Raw genomic sequence first — 25,938 nt, forward strand, 5'->3', positions numbered from 1 at the left:
TACGCTTATTTTGAGCAAAAGAAATCTGGCTCAGAAATCCCTACAGGTGGCGGATAAAGTGTCTCTTAGCAGAGCTTTGTCTTACACGAGGTGGCTTACAGAGAGTAAGACGTCAAGAAGCCGAGGATCAACGATTGTTCAGTGAGTGACTCGCGCCCAGCCTACTTTGGGCTTCGCGTCTGCGTGTTCCCAACTAATTCCCGAAGCCCTGTCAAACAGACTGGCAAAAGGCACTGACAAGTCCTCCTCTCCTGACCAATCCTATAAAAGGGTGGGCTTGGCTCATAAACCAATCAGAGACCCCCAAGGGGGCGGAGTTTTCTTTGGCCTGGATCTCTGCCTGAGGGGTAAAACTAAAATGTTTCCACCTCCAGCCAATCCCAGAGAAGGCAGGAGGGCACTCTTCCAATGGGAGCCCGAGAGCGGTCAGTGGCTGTGGAGGCCTGCTACCCCCGCTAGCTCTCCAGCCCGCTGGAGGGACGCGTCCAGGGTATTCGCTAGATCCAGCCGCCGGCCCCTTGAATCTGCTCCCCCTCGGCAGCGGTGGCGCGGAGGGCAGGAGGTGTCTGGTGAGACGCTATAAAGATGGGGGTTGGGGATGTGAGGGAAAGAGGCCGGGCTGGATCGCATGAGGGGTGGGGCCTGGGCGAGCTTTTACCTGGGCGGCCTCTTAACCCTAGGTCAGCGGGTATCGGAGGATCGTGCGGGTAGCAAAGGGATGGCGAGTGCCCCTGCAGCCCCAGACAACAACCAGGTGAGTACCCCCGCGGAGCTCATTACCCATGCCCACCCCTGTCTCTTGGGAAAGGGTTCTGTGCAGGTCTGCGGCTCACGTGATCATCTGCATGCCTGTAAGTCTCCATCTCTCTGCCGCTCCTCTCCCACTCCATCTTTCTGTGTGTCTCTATATTTCTCCCTGTTACCTTCTCTGAGACATACTAGACAGCTCAGACCTAGAAGGCTGAACCCTGACCCTGCCAATTAAAACAAGCCATGAGACCTTGAGCCATCTGCATCACCTGTATGGGCCTCAGTTTCTTCATCTGTCAAATGGGAGTCTAATAATCTCCACCTGAGAGAATATATGTGCATCACTTTGCCCTGTGCCTGAAAATGTTCCCCTAGAACATTTTCAATAAATCATGACTGTCGTGACTGAAAAAAAATCTCTCTTGGTCTTTGGCTTTGTTTTCTCCCTGTCTCTGACCCACTCTCATTGATTCTTCTTTCTGAATGCTTCTTTTTTCTGTTCCTGTTTTTCATCTTTCTGTTTCTTTCCCATTTCTAAGCAGATTAGAGGTGCATTGTTTATAGCAATGAGTTATGAGTTAGGCCTTAGAGCTTAGCCTGGGGCTCTAGACTGTTCTGTGGTGTGTGTGTGTGGCGGGGGGGGGGGGGGGGGGGGGTGGAATGGAGCCTGGCCTTGGTCTGCTTCTGGCCTCACTGTAGAGAGAACCTTCTTTGTTCCTCACCTTACTGTGTTAAACAGGCAGAGACCTCCAGAGTGGGAAGCAACTTAGATGAAAAAGTGAACCAGGCCCTTTATCCTTTATAATTTTTTTTCACCACCAGAAGACCAGGATTCTCCTAGTTACATCTCCACACAGCCCTGAATTCCCTCTTTTCTGTCTCCATCCTGAAATTCTTTAACCAGGCCTTCTGGAACTCACCGTCAGGTGTCAGCGAAATCTTCATCCTCACTCTGGCTTCTGAACAATTTCTTTGTTGTATTGTCATGCCTTAGTGGTTCTCATACCTATTGGACCCAACATTCCATTTTTATAATTTATATTTTGAAATTCTTTCACTATTCTGAAATGAAGTACATAGAGAACAGAATCTGCCTACACACATAATCCCTCCCCAACCAATGTAATGTCCTAATTGTAATATAAGAAGGAAGCAAGGGAAGAGTAATTTCTAATAAAACAATATGTATTTCAATATGTAAAGACTAAAATATAATTTTACTAGAAGACATAACGAATGGTCTTGCATGTAATGATACTTGTATCTGGGAAGGTGACACATATGTGTTGATTGCTGACTTAGAAACCATGATGATGTGATTTTCCATGTCATGATTAATTCTTCATAAAATTTTAAACAAAGTGAAATCCTCCTTCAATTTGTTGAATTTCTGGAAAAGTCAGTACATATTAAAATCCATGATCCGGCCTCCATAACTTCTCTGACCTTCTCTCCTACCATTCTCCCCATTTGTTCCCTCTATTCTACCCATACTAGCCTCCTTTATGATACTTGAACCTTGTAGGCACACTTCCACCTCAGGGGTTTGTACTGGGCCATCCCCTGGACCTAGAATGCTTTCCCCCCAAATATGTACAAGGCTCATGACCTCACTTCCTTCAGGTCTCTATTAAGATGTCACTTTCTCAATGAGGCCTACCCTGACCATACTGTTTAAAATTACCACTCTCCCCTAAGATATACCCCAACCTATTTTTTCCATACTACTCCTCACCCTCTTCAATAATGTATCATCAACACCTTCATTGTGTTTGCTGTTTATTGTTTGACTCTCCTACTGGACTGTAAGCTCCAGAAGGGCAGAGATTTTTGTCTTTTCTGTGCTTGATGTACCCCTATTACCTAAAAACAGTGCTTAGCCTATAGTAGGCACTCTCGATAGATGTTTGTTGAATGAATAAATGAGTGAAATGAACAGGTTTTTCACTGAGATTATTGTCTGGTGGGACATTCTAAAGTTGTATGGGATGCAGTACAATTTTTTGCTGTGTGGTGCTGTCTTGTGCACTGTGGGATACTGAGCACTCCTGGTCCATGGCCACTAAATGTCACTAGTGATCTCCAATTACTGTGATAATCAAAAATGCCCCCAAACATTCCTTGACTGTCTATGCCCCTGCTGAGAACCATTGCTCGAATAGAAATTGGCTTTCCCCTGAGCACGGTGCTCACCAGGAGCCCCCTCATATCCCTCTTGCCAGGAGGCCAAGAGGTGAAGGTAGGTGTCCTCAGTCTAATTCACCTTCCCAGACACTTTCTCTCTTCCCTCCTCAAACAACTTTCCTTTTAGAATTAAAAAAAAGGGGGGGGGATCCCTGGGTGGCTCAGCGGTTTGACGCCTGCCTTTGGCACAGGGCGCGATCCTGGAGTCCCACGTCAGGCTCCCGGCATGGAGCCTGCTTCTCCCTCCTCCTGTGTCTCTGCCTCCCTCTCTCTCTCTCTCTCTCTCTCTCTCTGTCTATCATAAATAAATGAATAAAAATAATTAAAAAAATAAAAAAAGAATTTAAAAATTGTTTTAAAGTAATTTCAGATTTAAAAAGTTGTAGAAATAAGACAAAGAATTCTCATATCTCCCTTCACTCAGATTCTTTGTTAATAAATTATTCAACTCTTGTTCAATTCTCAAAATTAGAGAGTTTATCTTGATAAAATACTATTAATGAAAGTATAGAACTTATTCAGATTTCATCAGTTATCCCACAAATATAATTTTTCTCTTCTAGGATCTAATTCAGGATTCCACAGTGCATTTAGTTGTCATGTCTCCTTAGGCTCTTCCAATCTGGGACAGTTCTTTAGTCTTTCTTTGTCTCTCATGACTTTGATACTTTTTTTTTTACTTTGATACTTTTGAAGCATTCTGCCCAACTATTTTACAGAATTTGGGTTTGTCTGATGTTTCTTTGTGATTATAGTTAAGTTATGTTATTTTGGCAAGAATACCACAGAAGAGATGTGTCTTCAGTGCTTTATATCAAAACGCACACGTTATCAGTTTGTCTTGATACTAGTTTTATTCACTTTGACTATTTATTTATTAAGGTGATGCCTGCCAGGTTTCTCCAGTATGGTTACTCTTTTATCCTTTGCTTTTTTATTTTTTATTTTTTATTTATTCCTTTGCTTTTTTAAAATATTTTTTATTTTTTTATTCATCAGAGACAGAGAGAGAGGCAGAGACACAGGCAGGGGGAGAAGCAGGCTCCATGCAGGGAGCCTGACGCGGAACTGGATCCCGGGACTCCAAGACCACGCCCTGGGCCGAAGGCAGATGCCAAACCGCTGAGCCATCCAGGGATCCCCCTCTTTTTTCCTTTGTAATAAGTAATTTGTGGGGGATATTTTAAGATTATGTAAATATCAACCACCTTGTTTTGGGGGGGGGGGTTTGAGAGAGAGAGGGAGTGGGGGAGGGGCAGAGAGAAAGAGAGAGAGCGAGAAGTCTAAGCAAGCTCCACACCCAGGGTGGAGCCCAACCTGGGACTGTATCTGACCCTGAGGTCATGACCTGAGCCAAAATTGCGAGGCAGACACTCAACCGACTGACCCACCCAGGCGTCCCACAACCACCTTGTTTTAAATCTCAGATCATGGGATCCCTGGGTGGCGCAGCGGTTTAGCGCCTGCCTTTGGCCCAGGGCGCGATCCTGGAGACGCGGGATCGAATCCCACATCGGGCTCCCGGTGCATGGAGCCTGCTTCTCCCTCTGCCTATGTCTCTGTCTCTCTCTCTCTCTCTCTCTCTATCATAAATAAAAATTAAAAAAAATAAATCTCAGATCATCACACTATACCATTACCCACCCATCTGTGTTATAGTCAGGTACAGACATACACACATACCTGCCCCAGTCATACTTCATTCCTAGAATTTAGCTGTCAGCTCACTGACACTCTTGAACACTACCCCAGTCCCACTTCTTGGGTAGTTTAATATCCTCATAGATGATCCTTCCAATGTTCCTGTTTCTCAGTTCTGTGATCTGCTTTCCTTTAACGCTTTTGCCTTTCGACCCTCCCACAGCCACCCTCTACAACAGTCTTAACCCCTCTTATCAGTACCTATGACTGCATCACCTCCATACTCTGCTTCAGGCATCCTGCCATCCAGCCAGTGCTTCTTATCCTCTAGTGTACTCTGTACTCTGACCCCTCAACTCCAATGATCCCTCAACACCACCAAGATGGAAAATTTTCACTACCCTTTACTTCCTCCCTGTTCATGTGTCCTTCCTTTAGCTAGCCTCGATTCCAAGGTCCATCATGACAATCATTCCCTTGCATACATCCTCACTTCCTTGGCCCTCTGTACCTCAGCCCATCTATAGGGCAGAACCCCAGTCTTGGTTAAATCCAACTCTCTGCCGGCTCCACTGCTCTTCCCTGGCTATTCACTCTCCTACCTTCCTGGTTGACTATTTTGTTATCTTCTTTGTCTTCAAATCTCCTGCTACCACTTCTTCCATCCTTTGCTCAAGCTGCCTACTTGACTGAGGGATTAAAACCATCAGAAGAAAACCTGCATAGATTCCCATCATCACATCTCACCACCAAACAGCATCTGTATTCACAGATTCTGCCTTCTTCTCTGTTATTATGGATAAATTGGCCCTGCTGTCACAAAAATCCAGTCCCTCTACTCTGGCACTAGATTCCACCCTCTTATACCTACTTGAAGACATTGCTTCATCAATTTCCCCCTCTCTATGAGATTGTTCCCATTAGCACGCAGACATTCTGCTCTTGTTCCCATCTTTTTGTTATACAGCCTTATTGAGATATATTTAATATCACAAAATTCACCCTTTTAAAGGATACTGTTCAGTGTTCTTTGTATATTCGCAGAATTGCTGCACCCATCACTACAATTAATTTTAGAACATTTTATGCCCCCCAAAAAGAAGCTTCCTACTCATTAGCAGACACACCACATTCCTTTGATCCCCGCATAGATAACCACTAATCTTCTTTCTGTCCCTATCTATTGATTTGTCTAGTCTAGACGTTTATTTTTTAAAAGATTTTATTTATTTATTCATGAGAGACACAGAGAGAGAGAGAGAGAGGCAGAGACACAGGCGTAGGGAAAAGAAGGCTCCATGCAGGGAGCCTGATGCGGAACTTGATCCCGGGATTCCAAGACCATGCCCTGGGCCGAAGGCAGATGCTCAACCTCTGAGCCACCCATACGTCCCATAGTCTAGACATTTTATATAAATGAGATCATATAATATATCGGTCTTTATGACTGACTTCTCTTAGCATAATATTTTTGAGGTTCATCCATGTTATGTAGTGTTCCTTTTTACTGCCAAATAATATTCCATTATATGGATATGTTGCATTTTGTTTATCCTATCCATTTATCAGCTGATGGACATTTCAGTTGTTTCCATGTTTGGCATTACGAATAATATTGCTCTGAACATTTCTGCACAAGTCTTTTTTTTGTGGACGTGTGTTTTCTTTTCCCTTTGGTGGACACCTAGGAAGTGGAATTGCTTGGTCCTATGGTAAATCTATGTTTAACTTTTTGGGGAACTGTTTGCAGAAGTGCCTGCACCATTTTGAATTCCCATCAGCAATGTATGAGGGTTCCAATTTCTTCATATCCTCACCAACACTTTTTACCGTCTGTCTTTTTCATTATAGCCATCCTAGCGAGTATGAAGGGGTACTTCATTGTTTTTGATTTGCACTTCCCTAATAACTAATAATGTTGAACATCTTTTCATGTGTTTATTGACTATTTGAGTATTTTCTTTGGAGAAATGTCTATTCAAATCATTAGCCCTTTTAAAATTAGATTGTCCTATTGTTGAGTTGTAAGTGTTCTTTATATGTCCTGGACACAGGTCTCTTGTCAGATATGAGAGTTACATATATTTTCTCCTATTCCGTGAGTTATCTTTTGACTTTCTTGATGGTGTCCTTTGATGCACAAAAGTTTTTAATTTGAAGAAAGTCCAATTTGTCAATTTTTTGTCACTTGAGTATTTTACATCATAGCCCAAGAAAGCAATCCCTAACCCAAGGTCACAAAGGTTTCTTCCTGCTTTTTCTTCTAGCAGTTGTATGGTTTTAGCTCTTATATTTAGATCAATGATCCGTTTGGAGTTCGTTTTTGTGTATGGTGTGAGGCAGAGGTCCACATTTCATTTTTCTGCATATGGGCGTCTGGTTGTCCCAGTACCTTTTGTTGAAAAGAGTATTTTTACCCCTTTTGAATTGTCTTGGAAACCCTTGTCAAAGGTCAACTGACCATAAATCTTAAATGTAAAGGTTAATTTTCTGGATTCTCAGTTCTACTCCATTGATCTGTAGGTCTGTCACTATGCCAGACCATACTGTCTTGATTACTATAGCTATGTCATAACTTTTGAAATCAGGAAATGGGAGTCCTCTAACTTTTTCTTTTGAAGACCGTTTTGACTATTCTAAGTCCCTTGCATTTCCCTGTGAATTTTAGGATCAGCTTGTCAATTCCTGCAGAAAAACAGCTGGGATTTTTATAGGGATTATATTAAATCTATATATCCATTTAGGAAGTATTGCCTTTGGGACACCTGGGTGGCTCAGTAGTTGAGCATCTGCCTTCAGCTCAGGTCGTGATCCTGGAGTTCTGTGATCAAGTCCTACATCGGGCTCCCTGCATGCAGCCTGCTTCTAACCTCTGCCTGTGACTCTACCTCTCTCTGTGTGTCTCTCATGAATAAATAAATAAATATTTTTAAAAGGGAAGTATTGCCTTTGACAATATTAAGCCTTCCAATCCATGAACATGATCTAAATAATTTTTTTCAGAAGTGTTTTTGTAGTTTTTAGTGTACACATCTTGCACTTCTTTTGTTAAATTTATTCCTAGGTGTTTTATTCTTTTTGCTACTATTATAAATGGAATTATTTTCCTAATTTCACTTCCAGAGTGTTCATTGCTAGTTCATAAAAATATATTTGATTTTTGTTTCTTGATCTTAGGTCCTGTCACATTGCTAAACTTATTAGTTCAAATAGTTTTTTAGTGGATTCCTTAGGGTTTTCTATATATAAGATCATGTCATCTGCAAATACAGTTATACTTTTCTTAATATGGATACCTTTTCTTTTTCTTGATTATTTGCCCTGACTAGATCTATCTAGTACAGTGATGCCTAGAAGTGATAAGAGTGCACATTCTTATCTTGCTTCTGATCTTAGAAGGTATTGAGTCTTTCTCCATTAAGTGTGATGTTAGTTGTGGGTGTTATATAGATATCCTTTATCAAATTGAGGAAGTTTCCTTCACCTCCTAGTTTTCTGTTGTCTTTTTGCTATGAATGGATGTTGGATTTTTTTCAAATACTTTTTCTGTGTCTACTGAGATGATCATCTGTTATTTATACTTTATTAATATACTATATTACATTGGTTAGTTTTCAGATGATAAACCAATGTTGCATTCCTTAAATAAATCACCCTTGGTCGTGTTACATAATACTTTTAAAAAAAGATTTTATTTATTTATTCATGAAAGACAGAGAGAGAAAGAAAGAGAGAGAGAGGCAGTGGGAGAAGCAGGCTCCATGCAGGGAGCCTGATGTGGGACTTGATCCCGGAACTCCGGGATCACGCCCTGGTCCAAAGGCAGGCGCTAAACTGCTGCACCACCTGGGCATCCCCTACATGATACTTTCTATGCACTGCTGGACTTCGTTTGCTAGTATTTTGTTGAGGATTTTTACATCTATATTCATATAGTATATAGGTCTATAGTTTTCTTGTGATGTCTTTGTCTGGTTTTAGTATCAGGGTAATACTGGCTGCATAGAATGAGTTGAGAAGTGTTTCTTCCTCTATTTTTGGAAGAGTTTGTGAAGAATTAATATATGCTTTGTTTGTCATTTGTCTTTTCTGTTCCTTTGTTCTTCAGTTCCTTTCTTCTTTTGTGTTAAGTATTTTTTACCTTAACTTTTAAATTTTCTTGTTAATTATATTTTTTTAGATTTTTAATGGTTGCCCTGGGGATTACAATTAAGATCTTAACTGGATATTTGGGCAGCCCTGGTGGCTCAGCGGTTTAGCGCTGCCTTCAGCCCAGGGTGTGATCCTGGAGACCTGGGATCAAGTCCCACTTCTCACTCTGCCTGTGTCTTTGCCTCTCTGTCTCTGTGTCCCTCATAAATAAATAAGTAAAATCTTTATTAAAAAAAAAGATCTTAACTGGAAACAATCTATTTCAAATTAATTCTGATTTCAAAAGTAACTTTGTTCTAATATGCCTCTGTTCCCTCTTTCCTTCTTTGTAGTGTTATTATCATATGAATTCCTTCTTACATTATAAGCCCATCAACACAGTTTTATTATTATTGCTTTATACAGTTGTATTTTAAAACAGATAGGAAAATAAGAGTCAAAAACAAAAATACTTTCTTTCATAATACCTATTTCAACTTACCATTTAGTGTCCCTTAATTTAAGCCCAAAAGTAGTGTTTCTTGTAGGATAAGTCTGCTAGCAACAAATTATTTCAGTTTTTGTTTATCTTATCTTTTATGTTTGAAGAACCACTTTGGCTAGATACAGAGATTCTGAATTGATAGTCTTTTTCTGTAAATATTTTGAAGATGCCATCACACTATCTTCTGATCTCCATGGTTTCTGATGAGAAGTCAGCTGTTAATCTTATTGAGGGTCCCATATATGTGATAAGTCATTTTTCTCTTGCTGTAGTCAAGATTTTCTTTTTGTCTTTGCTTTCATCAGTTGCACTATGATGTGTCTAGTTGTGGATCTCTTTGAGCGTATTCTACTTGCATTTACTTCTTACGTATACAGATTAATATTTTTGTTTTTTTTAAAAAATATTTTATTTATTCATGAAAGACACAGAGAGGCAGAGACACAGGCAGAGGGAGAAACAGCCTCCCTGTGGGGCGTACAATGTGGAACTCAATCCCAGGACCCCGGGATGATGACCTGAGCCAAAGGCTCAACCACTGAGCCACCCAGGTGCCCCTAGATTAATGTTTTTCATCAATTTTGCAATGTTTTGGCCCTTTCTCTTCCTCTTGCTCTTTTGGTACTCCCATTATGCATATGTTGGTTATACTTTTTTTAAAGATTTTATTTATTTATTCAAGAAACAGAGAGAGAGGCAGAGACACAGGCAGAGGGAGAAGCAGACTCCATGCTGGAAGCCTGATGTGGGACTCGATCCCTGGTCTCCAGGATCATGCCCCGGGCTGAAGGCAGCGCTAAACTGCTGAGCCACCCAGGCTGCTCAGTTATTATACTTTTCAACTCCAGATTTTCTATTTGATTCTTTTTGTGATTTCTGTGTCTTCATTGATATTCTCTCTTTGGTGAGACATTGTTCTCAAACTTTTCCTTAATTCTTATAGATATACTTTCTTTTATTTCTTTGAAAATATAGTAATAATTTAAAGTCTTTGTCTATTAAGTTCTAAACATGGACTCCCTCAGGGAAAAGTTCTTTTGGCTGCTTTTTTTATGTGTACATGTAACATATTTTGCTATTTCTTTGCATATCTCATCATTTTTTGTCAAAAACTGAGCATTTTTAAAAATCTTTTATTTGTTTAGGTAACCTTTACACGCAACATGAGGCTTGAACACATGACCCCGAGATCAAGAGTCACTTGCTCTTCCAACTGAGCCAGCCAGGTGCCCCCAAAACTGGGCATTTTAGATACTCTATTCTAACAACTCTGGTATAAACCTCTTCTACCCTCAAGGTTTGTTTTTCTGGGAATATGTGAATGTGTGTGTATGTATGTGTGGTTATCCTTGTTATTTTCCTTATTGCTGTTTAGTTGTTCAGTTACTTTTCTCAACTAATTCAGTGGATTCTATATTCCTTGCACTATGTGGTCTGAGTTCTCTGCTAGCTTATTTTTAAAAACTTCTTGTTTTTATTTTTAAGCCTGGATTGCTAGGAGGTCACACCTGTGTAAGTATACTTTGGTGGTCAGCCAGTGATTGGTTGGATTTCCTTTAAATGTCTTGTCCACAGGGATCCCGGGGTGGCTCAGTGGTTTGGCGCCTGCCTTTAGTCCAGGGCGTGATCCTGGAGACGAGATCGAGTCCCATATCGGGCTCCCAGCATGGAGCCTGCTTCTCCCTCTGCCTGTGTCTCTGCCTGCCTCTCTCTCTCTCTCTCTCTCTCTCTCTCTCTCTCTCTCTCTGTCTTTCATGAATGAATAAATAAATTTTAAAAATCTTTTAAAAAATGTCTTGTCCACATGTCTTCCACCCTTTGCCAAGGGGATCTGTGCAAGAAAGCATGCCTTCAAACTTTAGCCAGTTTAAAAGGCAGCCTTAACTTTCATACTCTGCTTACAGTCAGCCAGAAGTGAGTGACTTGGGGCCTTTCCTTTTCCAGCTCTTTTTTGGGCATGTGCATAGCTTTGAATATGTGCACAGCCCTTTAGATACCTGGGAATGTATCAGAGCTTTTCAAAGTTTCTTATGGTTGTCTCATTCTCTGGGATTTCCTTTTAAATTCCTGGCCAAAGGGACACCTGGGTGGCTCCGTGGTTGAGGATCTACCTTTGGCTCTGGTCATAATCCTGGGGTCCTGGGATCGAGTCCCGCATCAGGCCCCCTACGAGGAGCCTGCTTCTCCCTCTGCCTGTGTCTCTGCCTCTCTGTGTGTGTCTCTCATGAATAAATAAATAAAATCTTTAAAAAAAAAAATTCCTGGCCAAAGCAGTCAGGCCTCTCTGCTGTCTGCAATATAGTCAGCCTTTGCCTACTATATACTACTGAGCTAGAGAGCGAAGGAGGATGGAATTAGCTACAAGTTAAAATGTCACAGAACCCATTGTCATACCAAGATTCTGTAGATTCTCTTAGATGATTTCCAAGTCATTCTGTGTCTTTCATTAATTGCAGGTTTTGAGATCATTGATTTTACTTGGTTTGCCCATATTTTTATTGTGTTAAAAGGAAAGCCAGTTCACCAAAGCTCTTATTCTGTCATTCCATTAATATCCTATTGCTGCCATCTTTAAAAACATTTAAAACCCTATTCATCATACATCCCCATGCAACTAACTTTCCCTATTCCCCTAACAGCAAAACTCTCCAAAAGAGCTGTCATTCCTCACTTCCTCCTACTCTTCAATTCTCTGTTCATGAAAAATATATTAGATATATAATAAAAAATTATATACATGAGTTATAAAGAAATAATATGATGAAAATTGAAGAAGTCACAACCCCACCCAAAAGCAACATTAATGATAGTGTCTATTCCTATGTCATTTTCTGTCCTAGTCTCCCCTATCCCCCACCATAAAGTCCCATTCTCTTAAGTCTTATGTTTAACGTTCCCTTGCTCATTTTGACACATTTTTTTTCATATTTGTGGAAATGTTTAATGAATACATTATTTATTTGGCTTTGTAAAATAGCATCATATTGTATGCACTCTTCTGTGACTTCTTTCACTCGTTATTGTTTCAAAGATTCACCTGTGTTTTTGCGTGTCACTCTAGCTTATTCATTCTCAATGCTATATAATATTTCATTGGGTGACCATAAAACAAATTATTCATCTGTTTATCTGATGATAGACATTTGGATTGTTTCCAGCTTTTTGCTCTTAGGAAGAGTGCTACTATGAATATTCTTGTGCATTGTCTCCTACATGTCTCCTACTACACATGCACACCCATCTTTCTAATGTATACACTTAGGAATAGAATTAAGTTAGTAGCAATGTAAACATTCAGCTTGACAGTATTATGCCAAAATGTATTCCTATCTGAAGACTGCCAATTTATATACCTTTCAGCAATTTATAAGAGATCCCATTGGTCCACACCCTAATTAGTACTTGATATTGTCCCACTTTTTAATTTCTGTCATTATAGTGAGTGATGAGATCTCGACGTGGACTTAATTAGCATTTTTCCAATCACTAATGTGGTTGAAGATTTTTTTCATGTTTATTGGCCATTCATGTTTCTTTTTTTGTGAAGTGACTGCTAATGTCTTTTGCCTATTTTTAAAATTGGGATTTTTATCATTTTTATTGGTTTGTAGGAGTCGATCATTTAGATACTCATTATTTGCCAATTATATGTGTTGAATATCTTTTCTCAGTTTGTGGCTTTTTTTTCTTTTATGATGTCTATGCATGAGCAGGAATTCCTATTTTTAGTTGAGTTGAAAAATTCAATCTTTTCTGTATAGCCAGCACAGTTTTTTGTGTTGTCCTACCTAACCTATGATCATAAAGACATTCTTTATTTTCTTCAAATAAAAGTTTAAAAGCATTTTTTCCCTATTTAAGTCCTTAATCCAAATGGAATTGATTTTTGTGTGATATAAAGATATAAGGTAGGGAGCCAGTTTCTTTTTTTTTAACATTTTATTTCATTTGGAAATCCTGGGTGGCTCAGCAGTTGAGCGTCTGCCTTTGGCTTAGGGCATGATCCTGGAATTTCAGGATCAAGTCCCACATCGGGCTCTCTGCATGGAGCCTGCTTCTCCCTCTGCCTATGTCTCTGCCTCTCTCTCTCTGTGTCTCTCATGAATAAATAAATAAATAAATAAATAAATAAATAAATAAATAAATAAAATATTTTAAAAAATAAATAATAAATAAAAAATTTAAAAGATTTTATTTTATTTATTTGAGAGAGAGAGAGAACACGAGCAGGGGGGCGGGGTAGAGGGAGAGGTAGAGGTAGACTCCCCACTGAGCAGGGAGCCTGACAAGGGGCTTGATCCCAGGATCCCAAGATCATGACCTGGGTTGAAGGCAGACACTTAACCAAATGAGTCACCTAGGTGCCCCAAGGGAGCCAGTTTCATTACTTTCCACACTGATAACCTAATGATCTGAAGTGCCATCTCTGTCATACACCAAAGTCCCATATCTATATTGTTCCATTTCTGAGATCTCTGCTATTGGCCAACTTTTTGTTTCCTGAACCGGTATCACACTATCTTAATTACACTACCTTAATTACTTTGGTTTCATAAAGGATCTCGACATTTAGTACAGCAAAGTCTTCCCATCTTATTCTTCTTCAGGAATATCATATGTTCCTGGCCCTTTGTTATTCCAAACGCATGTTACAATCATCTTGTCATGTCCTACAAGAATATTGGAATTGCAATGAATCTAGATCAGTTTGAAGAGAATTGATATGTTTATGATGCTGAGTCTTCTAGCTATGAACATGATATACCTTTCATTTTAAATAAATTCTTGAATGTCTCTTGGTATAGTTTTCTAATTCTCTACATAAGGACTTGCATATCTTGTGTTAGGCTTATTCCCTGGTATCTATGGTTTTGTTGTTACTATAAAGGAGATCTTGTTACTTAACATGTTTTATCTCATTTGCAGGTGTATAGAAATGAAGTTGATTTTTATATTAATATTACAACCATTCACCTTGCTAACCTTTAACTTTTTAATCAAACTTTTTATTTTTAACTAATTAAGTAAAGAGATAGTACAGAGAGCTCCTGTGTATTCCTCACTATGGTATATTTGTCAAAACTAAGAAAGCCATATTGGTATATTACGATTAACTAAACTTCAGACTTTATATGGATTTATCAGTTTTCCCACTAATGTCTTTTTTTCTGTTCTAGGATCCAGTTCAAAACACCACATTGCATTTAGTTGTCACCTCTGTTGTCCTCTGGTCTATGACAGTTTCTTAGTCTTTCCATGCTTTTCATGCCCTTGACAGTTTTGAAGCGTACTGTAGAATGTCCCTCAGTTTGGATGTCTGAAGTTTTCCTCATAATTAGACTGGGGTTGTTTTTGGAAAGAATACCATAGAGTTGAAGTGGCCTTTTCATCACATTATATCAGAGGTATGTGATATCCCTATGACATCACCAATGTTGGCCTTAATCACCGGTTAAAGCAGTGTTCACCAAGTTTTTCCGCTGTGAAGTTGTTATTTTCCCCTTTTTATTTTCTGTTCTTTAGAAGAATCTAGCCTACCTTCAAGGAGAGGGAGAGGATTTAAGCCCCACCTCTGAAAGGGGGTGCATTTACATGTAGTATTTGGAATTCTTCTGTAAAAACTATTTATTTCTTCTCATTTGTTTATTTACCTGCCCATTTGCTTTTGTACCCAGTTGCCTGTTTGTATCCGTATGAACGCTTGCATATTTATTTAAGAATTTGACTTATAAGTCCAATCCTTTGTCATTTGTCTTATTGCTCAAATTGTTCTAACTTTGGCCATTGGGGGCTCTTTCAGGTTGGCTACAGTGTCCCTTTGACATGCTTCCATCTTTTGTTTTTTTAGCACTGTCTTCCTTGCTTTGGCACTACAAGATCCTCCCTACTCATCTTATTTTCCTGCTCCATCCCTAGAATTGACCATTTCTCGAGGAGCCCTTGTTTCTTCTAAGTTGTCTGTATATTCTTTTGTGTATTCTATGTTGACAACAATATCAGCTCTAAATAATGACCATTTTGTTTTTTCCTTTCCATTCTTTATGCCCTTAATTTATTCTTCTTGTGTTACTGAGATGGACAGGACCTCCAGTACAGTGTTCAAGAGAAAAGACAGTAGTGGTCATCCGTCTCTTGTTGGGTATTTTCAAGGAAACACCACTAACTTTTTTCCCTATTAAGAATGATATTTGCTGTGGATTTCTCTGGGTTTTATCAGATTCAAGCAAGTGCCCACCTGTCACTATGCTAAGAAGTTTCTATTTTTGTTTTTAAATCACAAAACGGTGTTGAATTTTTTTTTTTGTCAGTTACCTTTTCTATTTCTTAGGATGATCATGGGGTTTCCCCCCCCAGGAATGTAATAATGTGGTAAATGATGTTTATGGATTTTCCTCATGGAAGACTACTTTTGCATTTCTGGTATAAACACAACCTGGTCATGATCTTTTCCTTTTTATAGAGTACCAGATTTAGTTTGTTAATATTTGTTTAGGGTTTTTGTATCTGTGTCAATGAGTAAAATCAGTCTTTAATTTTCCTTTCTCATGCTATCGTAATTTGCTTTTGGCCTCAAGTTCTGCTGGTATCATAGAATGAGTTAGTGTTCCCTTTTTTCAATATTCTGGAAGATGCTAAATGACTTTGGAATGACTTGTTTGGTAGCATTCTCCTGTAAAACCATCTTGCCCTGGTGTTTTGCTTTTTAACATTGACTTAATATTAAACTTCTAAATAAAATATTTCCAAAAATTTAAATGAAAAACTTGACATCTGCTTCCATAACATGCTTATTTTTATGTCAGGTTTTATGCTTGAAGTGACTACACACAAATCCCAATCAAGACTTTTTAATGATGTGTTCTTCAAATCCTTAACAGAGATTTGAATCCTCAACAAAAATCTTCCTTTGTACAATTAAGCAATAAAGTATTTAAAGCCAATTTTAAAACCTGTTAAAAAATGTTTAACAGTTGAAATGGTATCAGCCCTTTTTGTTTCACTGACCAAGTGTATTGTTAAAATTTCTTGAGACAGTGTAATTAGATTTCGAATCCAATTGAACTCTTTCATCCTAATTATTTTGAAATAATGATGAAGCTCTTATTTGCAGAACATGCATCACTGTTAGAACCATCACCCTGCAGCTAGCTTGGACACCATTAAAAGGGCTCATCAGCTACAAACGGATAGAAGTGTCTGGTATTCGTGAAGACAGAGTTTCAGGGCTACCACCTGGAGCTACACCCTCCAGCAACCCCTGCTTGGCCTCCCTGCACCCAGCCCTGCACCAGCCAGTCACAACTTGGGCTGTGTGTGGTGTTTCTTGGCAACTGGGACACAGACTCCTCCAGCAGCTCCACAGCCCCTCTTGTCCTCAGTGATCAGAAGACTACAGAAGCTGGCTACTGAAGAGGCTGTCCAAGTGATAGAGCTCCTCCTTGACTCTGCTTAGCACATTTACCACAGAGCAGTAGCTGAGTGCTGGATGTTACTCATTCGTGCTCACTACCTACGGGAACTGTAGAGGGGTTTGTCAGGCCTTGTCTCACAAAGGGCCACCCTGTAAAGATCTCCACAGGAGGCTGCCATAGAGAGAGAGCCTGCCTAGGTTCTCCACTGCCTTACGTCCTACGTGGATGCCTCCAGGGCTGAGGGGATCCAATACTTTTTCACCTACCCGTGATCCACACATTGACTGGAAAATTCAGCCTCCTGTTTTTTGTTCTTGTGTTTGTTTTAGGCTAGGAAGAGTTTTACCTACTTCTTTAATTCCTTTAGTAGCCAGAGGGCTAGTCAGGATTGTTTTTTCTTCTTGAGTCAATTTTGGTAAGTTATCAATTTCTAGGAATTGGTCCATTTTATCTGCACTTTCAGAGTTTTTGGCATAAAGGCCCCCCTTTTAAAGTCCTCTGCTGTGTATAATCTGTAACTATGTCTCCTTTTTCATTGCTGATATTGGTTATTTGTGCCTTCTCACTTTTTTTCTTGATCAATCTCACCAGAGGGTTGTCCATTTTATTAGTCTTTTCAAAGAACCAACTTTTGGCCCTGTTACTCCTCTCTATTGTGTCTTTGTTTTCTATTTCTTTAATTTCTGCTCTCATCTTTTTTGACCTACTTCCGTCCACATTTTTTGGATTTATTCTGTTGTTCTTTTTCTAATTGCTTATGTTGGACATGGAGCTCATTATTTTTCAGCCTCTCTTGTTTCATGGTGTGTGCATTTAAGGATGTAGATTCCAAATACTACTTTTCTACACATTCAAACATGTCCCATTTCATTATTGTTCAGTTCCGAGTACTTCAGCATTTCCACCATGGTTACTTCTTTGGTGAGTTATATAGAGGTGTGTGTTTCTAAATTTCTAGATGTGCGGGCAATTTTTAATGTATCTCTCTGTGATTGAAATCTATCGTAATTGAATTGTGGTCTGAGTATGCAGTCTGTGTGGTAGCAACTCTAAAATTTATGAGACTTGTATTGTGGCTAAGTACATGATAAATATTTTTGAATGTTTCCTATGTGCTTTATAAGATGTGTGTTCTCTAATTGTTGAACACAGAGTTCCACCTATGTTTAGTATCAAGTTTGTTAATTGTATTATTCAAATTTTCTACACTGATTTTTTGGTTGTGCTATGCCAATAATTGTAATAGGTGTGCTAATTTTCAACTATGATGGTGGATTTGTCTGTTTCTCCTTAGAGTTCTTTTTAACAATTTTTATATATTTTGAGGATATTTTATTAGGAATATTCAAATGAAAAATTGTTATATGTTCCTGGTAAATATGTAATGACCCTCTCTATTCTCAATAACACATTTTTGAAGTCTATCTAATCTTACAACACAAGCTTTTCTTCTTATTTGGATTTGTGTGATGAAGAATTTTCCATCCTTTAATTTTTCAATATTCTCATACCCTTTTCCTTGAATATCTCTTAAAAATGACATATAGCTGGACCCTTTTTAAAAAATCTAATCTAAAAAAAAATCTAATCTGATGATCCCTTTTAATGGGTGAGTTTAGTCTGTTTACATTTTCTGTGATATATTTGGGCTAGTTTCTACCATCATACTTTTTTTATTTCTATTTCCTACCACCACCTTTTCTATGCTTCATTTTTCTTTTGCTGGCCTGTTTTTTAGTTTGGATATTTGTTTATTTGCTTTCTTATTCACTTTTTTCCTCTGTACTGTTTGAAATTTATTTACGCATTCTTTTTTTAAAAAATTCTTTCTGTGGTTATCCTTGAACTTTTACCATGCATGCATAACTTACAAGGTCTAAAGGAAATTGTATTTTAACCTCCCTCTTGAAGAATGCAGGAAACTTCATCTCTGATCATTCCTCTCTTTGCCACATGCTATTGTCTTGAGTATGTTAGTTTGTTCCTTTTTTTCTAACCTCACAGATTCTGCATCATCATTAGTATTATTTTATATAGACAGTATTTTTTTGGATTTACATGCATACATTCTTGCATCTCAGACTATCATTCTGGGATCATTTTCTTTTATCATAAATACAATGTTTAGATGTTCTTTTAGACCAGGTCTCTTGGTGTTAAATTCTCCCAGTTGTTGTGATAGGTATTTAGAAGTCTGCTGTCTAATGGCTATTTTTGGTAGCTGTTTTTATTTTCTTATACTTAAGCTACTTTTAAGAAATTATCTCTCTCTCACTCTCTCTCAGAGGGGGATCTGCAGGGGGTATGCAGTTTCATTCTAACATGTTTAGGCATGTATTTCTTTTTTATTCTACTTTAAAAATGTGCTTCATGCTTTTGAATTCATGTTTTTCATAAATTCTAGAAAATTCTCAGCCATTATCTTTTCAAATATTGCCTTTCTTCCATCCTTCCTATATTTTCTTTCTCAGAATCCAGTTAGTCATATTTTGAGCCTCATTGTATCTTCCATATCTCATAATGTCTTGTTGATATTATCTATTTCCTTGTCTTCCTACATTTCATTCTAAGCAATTTCTTCAGATATATCTTTCAGTTTACGGATTCTCTCTTCAGCTCTGTCAACTCTGTCTGCTTAATCTGACTACTGAGTTTTTTATTTCAGTAAGTATATTTTTCACGTGTACAAGCTGCATATTTTTCGCTTTCTAATCTGCCTTGTCATCCTTCATAGTCTCTTGTTGCTTGCTCATCTTTGTGGTTGCATCTTTCATTTAAAAAAAATTTTATACTATTTTGTTCAACCAATAATCATTGTTTGCATAAGTATGACATTATAATTATTGTTCACGTCTAAACCACACATTACACTCTAATTATAGATCCTTTGTTGTATGCCTTTTTGTTTTCCTAGTAATCATCTTTTTTTCTTTTGCTTATTATTACTAATTCTTTGAAATTCCTTTTAAAATCTGTATCAGTTCATGTCTCTTTTCTGCTCGAAATTCTTCCTGGCTCCCAGCTCCCCCAGAATAAAAGTCAAAGCCCTCATCATGGCCCAAAAGCCTGCACGGTCTGGTCCCCATGCTTTTTCTGACCTCCTATCCTGTTACTCTTCCCATTTCTCACTTTTTTCCGGCCACCCCAGCTTCCTTGATATTCCTCAAACATGTCAGGTGCCCTCCCCCCTTCAGAGCTTTTGTACTTGCTGTTCTCACTGCCTGCAACACTCTTCTTTCCAGATAATCTCATGAGTTTCCCACCCACTTCCCGTATGCTCAAATGTCACCTCCCTAGAGAAGCATTCCCTGACCAAACTAGTTCCATTCACCAGTGTTTTCTAACCCCATTATCCTACTTGATGTCTTATGTTTTTGTACGAAGTGATGATCACTCCCTGATATATTTTGTATTTATTTATTGTGATTGGTGTTTGTTGTTTCCCAGTAGACTGTAAGCTCCACAAAGCAGGGACTTTGTTTTGTTCACAACTGTATCCCCAGTGCCAAGAAGAACAGTGCATAGTAATATTTAGTAGACATTCAATAAATATTTATGGAATAAACTGAATTAATTAACTAATTAAATAATTAATGTGGATGATTGGGAAATGCATTGAGAATGAGGCTAGTCATGAAGGCCTTTCATACCATGCTAAGGAGCATGGATGTCATTGTTTGGAAGGGTGAGGGTTGTGAAGAAGCAGTAAGGATAGCTCCTGGGTTCTTTGGAGAAGCAAGCTCCTGGTTGGTAGGGTGGTGACAAAGACCCATGTTCTCTATGACTGGCTCTCTGCCCTGAGGGCCTTGAAGGTGGACCTCTTTCTCAAACAGCCCTCAAACCACCGCACTGTCATGCCTGCCTATTACTTGGTGAAAACCAAAACCCCAGCTCTCACTGAGCCGTCTGAGCCCAGCTAGGATCCCCCTCTCCCTGCTCTGTGAGGAACTGTTTCTTGGTCCCAGGTCAAGCCAATCACCCCCATTAGACTTTTTCTGTTACTGGGCTGTAAGTGGTGGTGGTACAGAGGCTGGTACAAAGCCTGGAACATAGTAAGTACTGTTATAATGCTGGACAACATGGGGAGCTAAGTTTCAGCTCCAAAACTCTTTTCTTCCATTGTCAAGGTTGCAATAGGTTGTGAGGTTTCAGTCCTGACTTTTCCCCTAAACTCGTTGGTCCTGGGACCAATGTAGTTCCAGTGTATCTACTTGCCCATGACTGTTGGGATACTAATTCTGTTGTCTAATATGTAACATACTCCCTTAGTTTTTTTTGGTCACCCACTGATTTCATCAGAATGCTATCAGTATACACAAGGCCCTGTAGCATGCCACCGGAGATTTCCCTCTCCAGGCCAACATGAATTCATTAGTCACTACCAATGTAACCATCCAACTAGTTATAAGTCTAATTGAGCAAAATCAACTGACCACCTACTACATGTCAGGCCTCCTGCTCTACACTGAGGACCCAGAAATGAACAGGATATGTCCCCAGACACAGAACCACAATTCAGTGTGGCCAGTGCAGTAACAGTGGATACAATAGATGTGAGAGTCTCTGAGGAATATAGGACCCAGGTCAGGGGACCAGGGAAGATTTCTTAGAAGGGATGGCATATGAACTGAGCTTTAAAGAGATGAGTAATAATCTACTGGATGACTAACAAGAGGAGAGGAGGGCAGTCCAGGCAAATGGTACAGCATGGGCAAAGGCTCAAAGATAGGAAGCAGCATGATATCCACTAACCTGCCTAACTACACTTACTGTTCACCTGTCCATGAGATCATCTAAGATACTCTAACACTAAAACCCGGATATGAGGAGTTTGTGGCCCTCCTGACATACTGTGTTCAAACTCTTCATGAAAAGTAATGAAAGTAATGAAAGTAATGAAAAGTTGGTTAGACATGACTTCCCATGAGCTTGTCCATACTAGCTTCCAATGTCCCTGGCTTCCGTATCTAGACCATACTGCTAATGTGAACTGCTTCCTTTAGACCTCCCTGGGTTTGGAGTCATTCTCACTCTCCTGGAGATTAGGGTCTCCCTCAGCTCTATGGGTAGAGAGATCTCTGTGGAGAGGAGTTTTTCTGATTCCTAACACTAACCGTGATGTAGAGACCCTCATCTCTCAAGGAGTGAAGAGGGCCTGCCTATCTTGACTTCAAACATTGAGATTCATCTCCACTTGGGTTTCATTCACACCTTGTAACAATCTAGGACAAGTGGGCTGTGGAGTCTGGCAAGCCCAGTTTCCAAGCCAGGAACCCCCACGTCTTGATTGTGTGACCTTACACTTACCCTCTCAAGTATCAGTTTTCTCATCAGTAAAATGAGTTTAATGCCTTGGACAGTTTTTTTTTTTAAAGTAGGTTCCATGTCCAACAAGGAGCCCAACACGGGCCTTGAACTCACAACCCTGAGATCAAAACCTGACCTGAGATACAGTCAGATGCTTAACCAACTGAGCCACCCAGGTGCCCCTACCTTGGACAGTTTTTGTGGCTGTTAGAACATATGTCAAGTACCTGGCACATGGCCACCATTTATTGAATGTCTACTACAGTCAACAGTAAAGGAAAAACAGCATAGTGGTGGAAAACATGAGCCATAGATCCAGATCAACCTCTATTTGGATTGCTGCTCGACTACTTAGTAGCATTGTGACCTTGGTCAAGTTTTTTAACCTCATTTAGCCTTACTTTTTACATTTTCAAAAGGAGGTTAGTGCCTCTACTTCAGAGTTGCCATGTGTATATATTATTATAGCAGTGTATATGTTCTCACAGGCTCCAGGCCCCTCCCCAGCCTGTCCTCTTCAGAGACCCCCTCCCCAGGAAACCTGTCCCCTTCTCAGCTACCCCTCTCCCTAGGGCTGACAAAGAGGACTGAGCTTCTCCCTCAGAGTCACGGGGACACTTTGTTAATGGGACTTTCTAATGATAAACTGCTCTTGCAGTTCTGGAATTAGACCCAACACTGTCATGTTAGAGTAAATCTTTTTTTATTTTTTTTATTTTTTTATTATTTATTTATTTATTTATCTATTTATTTATTTTACTCACCCTGGATTTGGTTTGCTAATAAATTGTTTAGGATTTTTGCATCTTCGGTCACTTAATGTATTTGTCTGGTTAAGGGTAGAGTGGGCTCATCCAATAAATAAATGAATTTTCCTGGAAATTGGTCCAATTCATCTAAGTTATAAAATTAATTGTATTCTCTTATTTTTTTTATTTCGGCCATATCTTTTACATTGTCCACATTACTTATTTGTGCCTTTTCTCTTTTTCCTTGATTGGTCCTTCCAAAGATTTTTTAGTGGTTTGTCTTAAAATTTTACCATATGTATTTAATCTAAAATCAGTTAAACAGTATTGTAATCTCCCACCCAAACAATACAAGGACTTCATGAAACACTGTCTCCCAATTTACATGTTATTGTTGTTCACTATTTTAGTGCTTTCTTTCCTAAGGAAGCTATTAACATACTGAAAGAATAGACGTTAATAATATTATTTTATGCACACAGTGCTCGTTTACATTTGAATACTTGTTTACTATTTTATTTGCTCAGCTTCCTTTTTATACCTTAGTCTTCCTTTTTTGGGATGATTTCCACCTTCTTGAAATATATAATTTAGTAGATCCTTTAGTGCAAATCTCTTCACAGTAAACTGTCTCAAACTGTATTTATCTGCAAATGTGTAAATGCCTTTATTTTTTTATTCTTCTTGAAAGATAGGTTTGCTGAGTACTCAATTCTAAATTATATTTTTCCCTCTAAACCCTTAGAAGGTATTATGACATTGTCTTCTGATTTCCATTATTGCTGTTGAGAAGTCTGCTGTTGTCTGATTGATCTTTTTTTTTTTTTTTTGTAGGTGTCCTTTTTCTCTGGATACTTTGAAGATCCTTCTTTGATTATTGCTTGATGCTAAAAGCTTTTTGTTGTCATTCTCTATATGTTCCCTTATTATGAATGGAAAAAGTTCCCCCATTGCTTTTCTAGGAAATTATTAAAATAGATAATGGTTATTGACTTCTATACATTTAACTTATAAGCCACCTCATGAGTATATTCATTTTTTTTTATTTTTTATTTTTTATTTTTTTTATTTTTTTTTAGTATATTCATTTTAATGCATTTTTCTCATCAGAACCTTTTGGGCTTCCTGGGCATAAAATAATATCAGCAACAAATAGGTTTTTTTATCTCTGCTTTTCTAGTGTTATACCAGTCACCTCATTTTTTTGCCCTACTGTTCCTTTATAGCTTCCAAGACAAGGTTGAGTATTATGGTAGTAGCAGGTAGTCCTGTTTTGTTCCTGATAATTTTGATCATCTGATAAATGTTCCGGTGAATATTTGTTGAGAAGCCATGTTCTAGGGCCTGAGAATACCGAGGGGATGAACCTTTCTTTTTAGAGCTTCCTGATCTTGCTTCATGAATGCAGTATTTTTTCATGTCACTCTGAGGACATTAAATCCTCAGTCTTCAGTCCAAGTCTTTGTTTCCAAATATGTATATTTGGGTGTCAGCAGCAGTGGGAAACTCACTGATGTCAGATTTGACCTGAGGCACCAGAGATTCCAAAGACACGATATATTCTGAAGTCTTAGAGTTTGTATAAATAGTGGGGGTGGGAAGGGGCCCCTCTCCTAGTGTGCAAGTACAGAACAGTGCCATACTTCTGTCACTCGAGACCTTAGTAGTGCGGTGGATTCTGGTGCAGACTGCCTGGAATCAAATTCCAGATCTGTCATTTCATAGGGGGGGCAGGGGACTTCTTTATTTGTAGTTTCACCTGTAAAAATGAGGGTAATAACAGTACTTATTTCGTAGGGTGGTTGAGGGTATTAAATGAGTTAATTTAGAATATTGTCTGACACACAGTGAGTCCAAGTCCAGCTATGTGTTTGCTATTATTACCATCATTACTTTTGCACTTGAAGGGAGTAGACTTTCTTTTTTTCTTTTTTAAAGATTTTATTATTTATTCATGAGAGACACACGGAGAGAGAGGCAGAGACATAGGCAGAAGAAGAAGCAGGCTCCATGCAGGGAGCCCGACGTGGGACTCAATCCTGGGACTCCGGGATCACACCCTGAGCCAAAGGCAGACGCTTAACCGCTGAGCCAATCCAGGCATCCCAAAGTAGAATTTCTTTAGTGCAATGAGAAAAGCAGAGAGTGTATCCTGTCCTGTGTGTTCTCCCAGTGTCTTGGAGACAAAGGTCATTCACAAAAACCACAAAGTCAGGAATTTGAAGCAGTGTTTTGGGCACCTGAGGGTGTGGGATATCAAATTCATTAGGTAGAATGGGATAGGATTCCTCAGTGGGAAGACAGGAAGTAGTGTATTTAAGGGTGGGTCCCTCTTGAGAAGATGACCTATATTGGCTGATTCCTTAGTGCAGAGCAATACCAAGTGGGGGAACAGTGACAGTGAGGTGTTATTTCAGGGCAAGGCATTTCTTAAGCGTTTTTTTTTTTAAATAAATTAATTTTTATTGGTGTTCAATTTACCAACATACAGAAAAACACCCAGTGCTCATGCCGTCAAGTGTCCCCCTCAGTGCCCGTCACCCATTCCCCCCCACCCTCCGCCCTCCTCCCCTTCCACCACCCCTAGTTCGTTTCCCAGAGTTAGGAGTCTTTATGTTCTGTCTCCCTTCCTGATATTTCCCACACATTTCTTCTCCCTTCCCTTATATTCCCTTTCACTATTATTTATATTCCCCAAATGAATGAGAACATACACTATTTGTCCTTCTCCGATTGACTTACTGCACTCAGCATAATACCCTCCAGTTCCATCCACATCGAAGCAAATGGTGGGTATTTGTCGTTTCTAATGGCTGAGTAATATTCCATTGTATACATAAACCACATCTTCTTTATCCATTCATCTTTCGATGGACACCGAGGCTCCTTCCACAGTTTGGCTATTGTGGACGTTGCTGCTATAAACATCGGGGTGCAGGTGTCCCGGGGTTTCATTGCATCTGAGTCTTTGGGGTAAATCCCCAACAGTGCAATTGCTGGGTCATAGGGCAGGTCTATTTTTAACTCTTTGAGGAACCTCCACACAGTTTTCCAGAGTGGCTGCACCAGTTCACATTCCCACCAACAGTGTAAGAGGGTTCCCCTTTCTCCACATCCTCTCCAACATTTGTTGTTTCCTGCCTTGTTAATGTTCCCCATTCTTACTGGTGTGAGGTGGTATCTCATTGGGGTTTTGATTTGTATTTCCCTGATGGCAAGTGATGCAGAGCATTTTCTCATGTGCATGTTGGCCATGGCC

General features: G+C 39.3%; 1 long non-coding RNA gene across 1 annotated transcript; it reads left to right on the forward strand.

Annotated features, from left to right (window-relative positions):
- Positions 1-346: 346 nt before the first annotated feature.
- LOC121482403 lies at positions 347-24,199 on the forward strand. Its single transcript, XR_005985600.1, has 3 exons — positions 347-569; positions 681-754; positions 23,514-24,199. It is a non-coding gene; the product is annotated as an uncharacterized LOC121482403 (long non-coding RNA).
- Positions 24,200-25,938: the final 1,739 nt, after the last annotated feature.

This window comes from Vulpes lagopus, chromosome X (genome assembly GCF_018345385.1).
Source record: "Vulpes lagopus strain Blue_001 chromosome X, ASM1834538v1, whole genome shotgun sequence".
Classification (NCBI taxonomy): Eukaryota; Metazoa; Chordata; class Mammalia; order Carnivora; family Canidae; genus Vulpes; species Vulpes lagopus.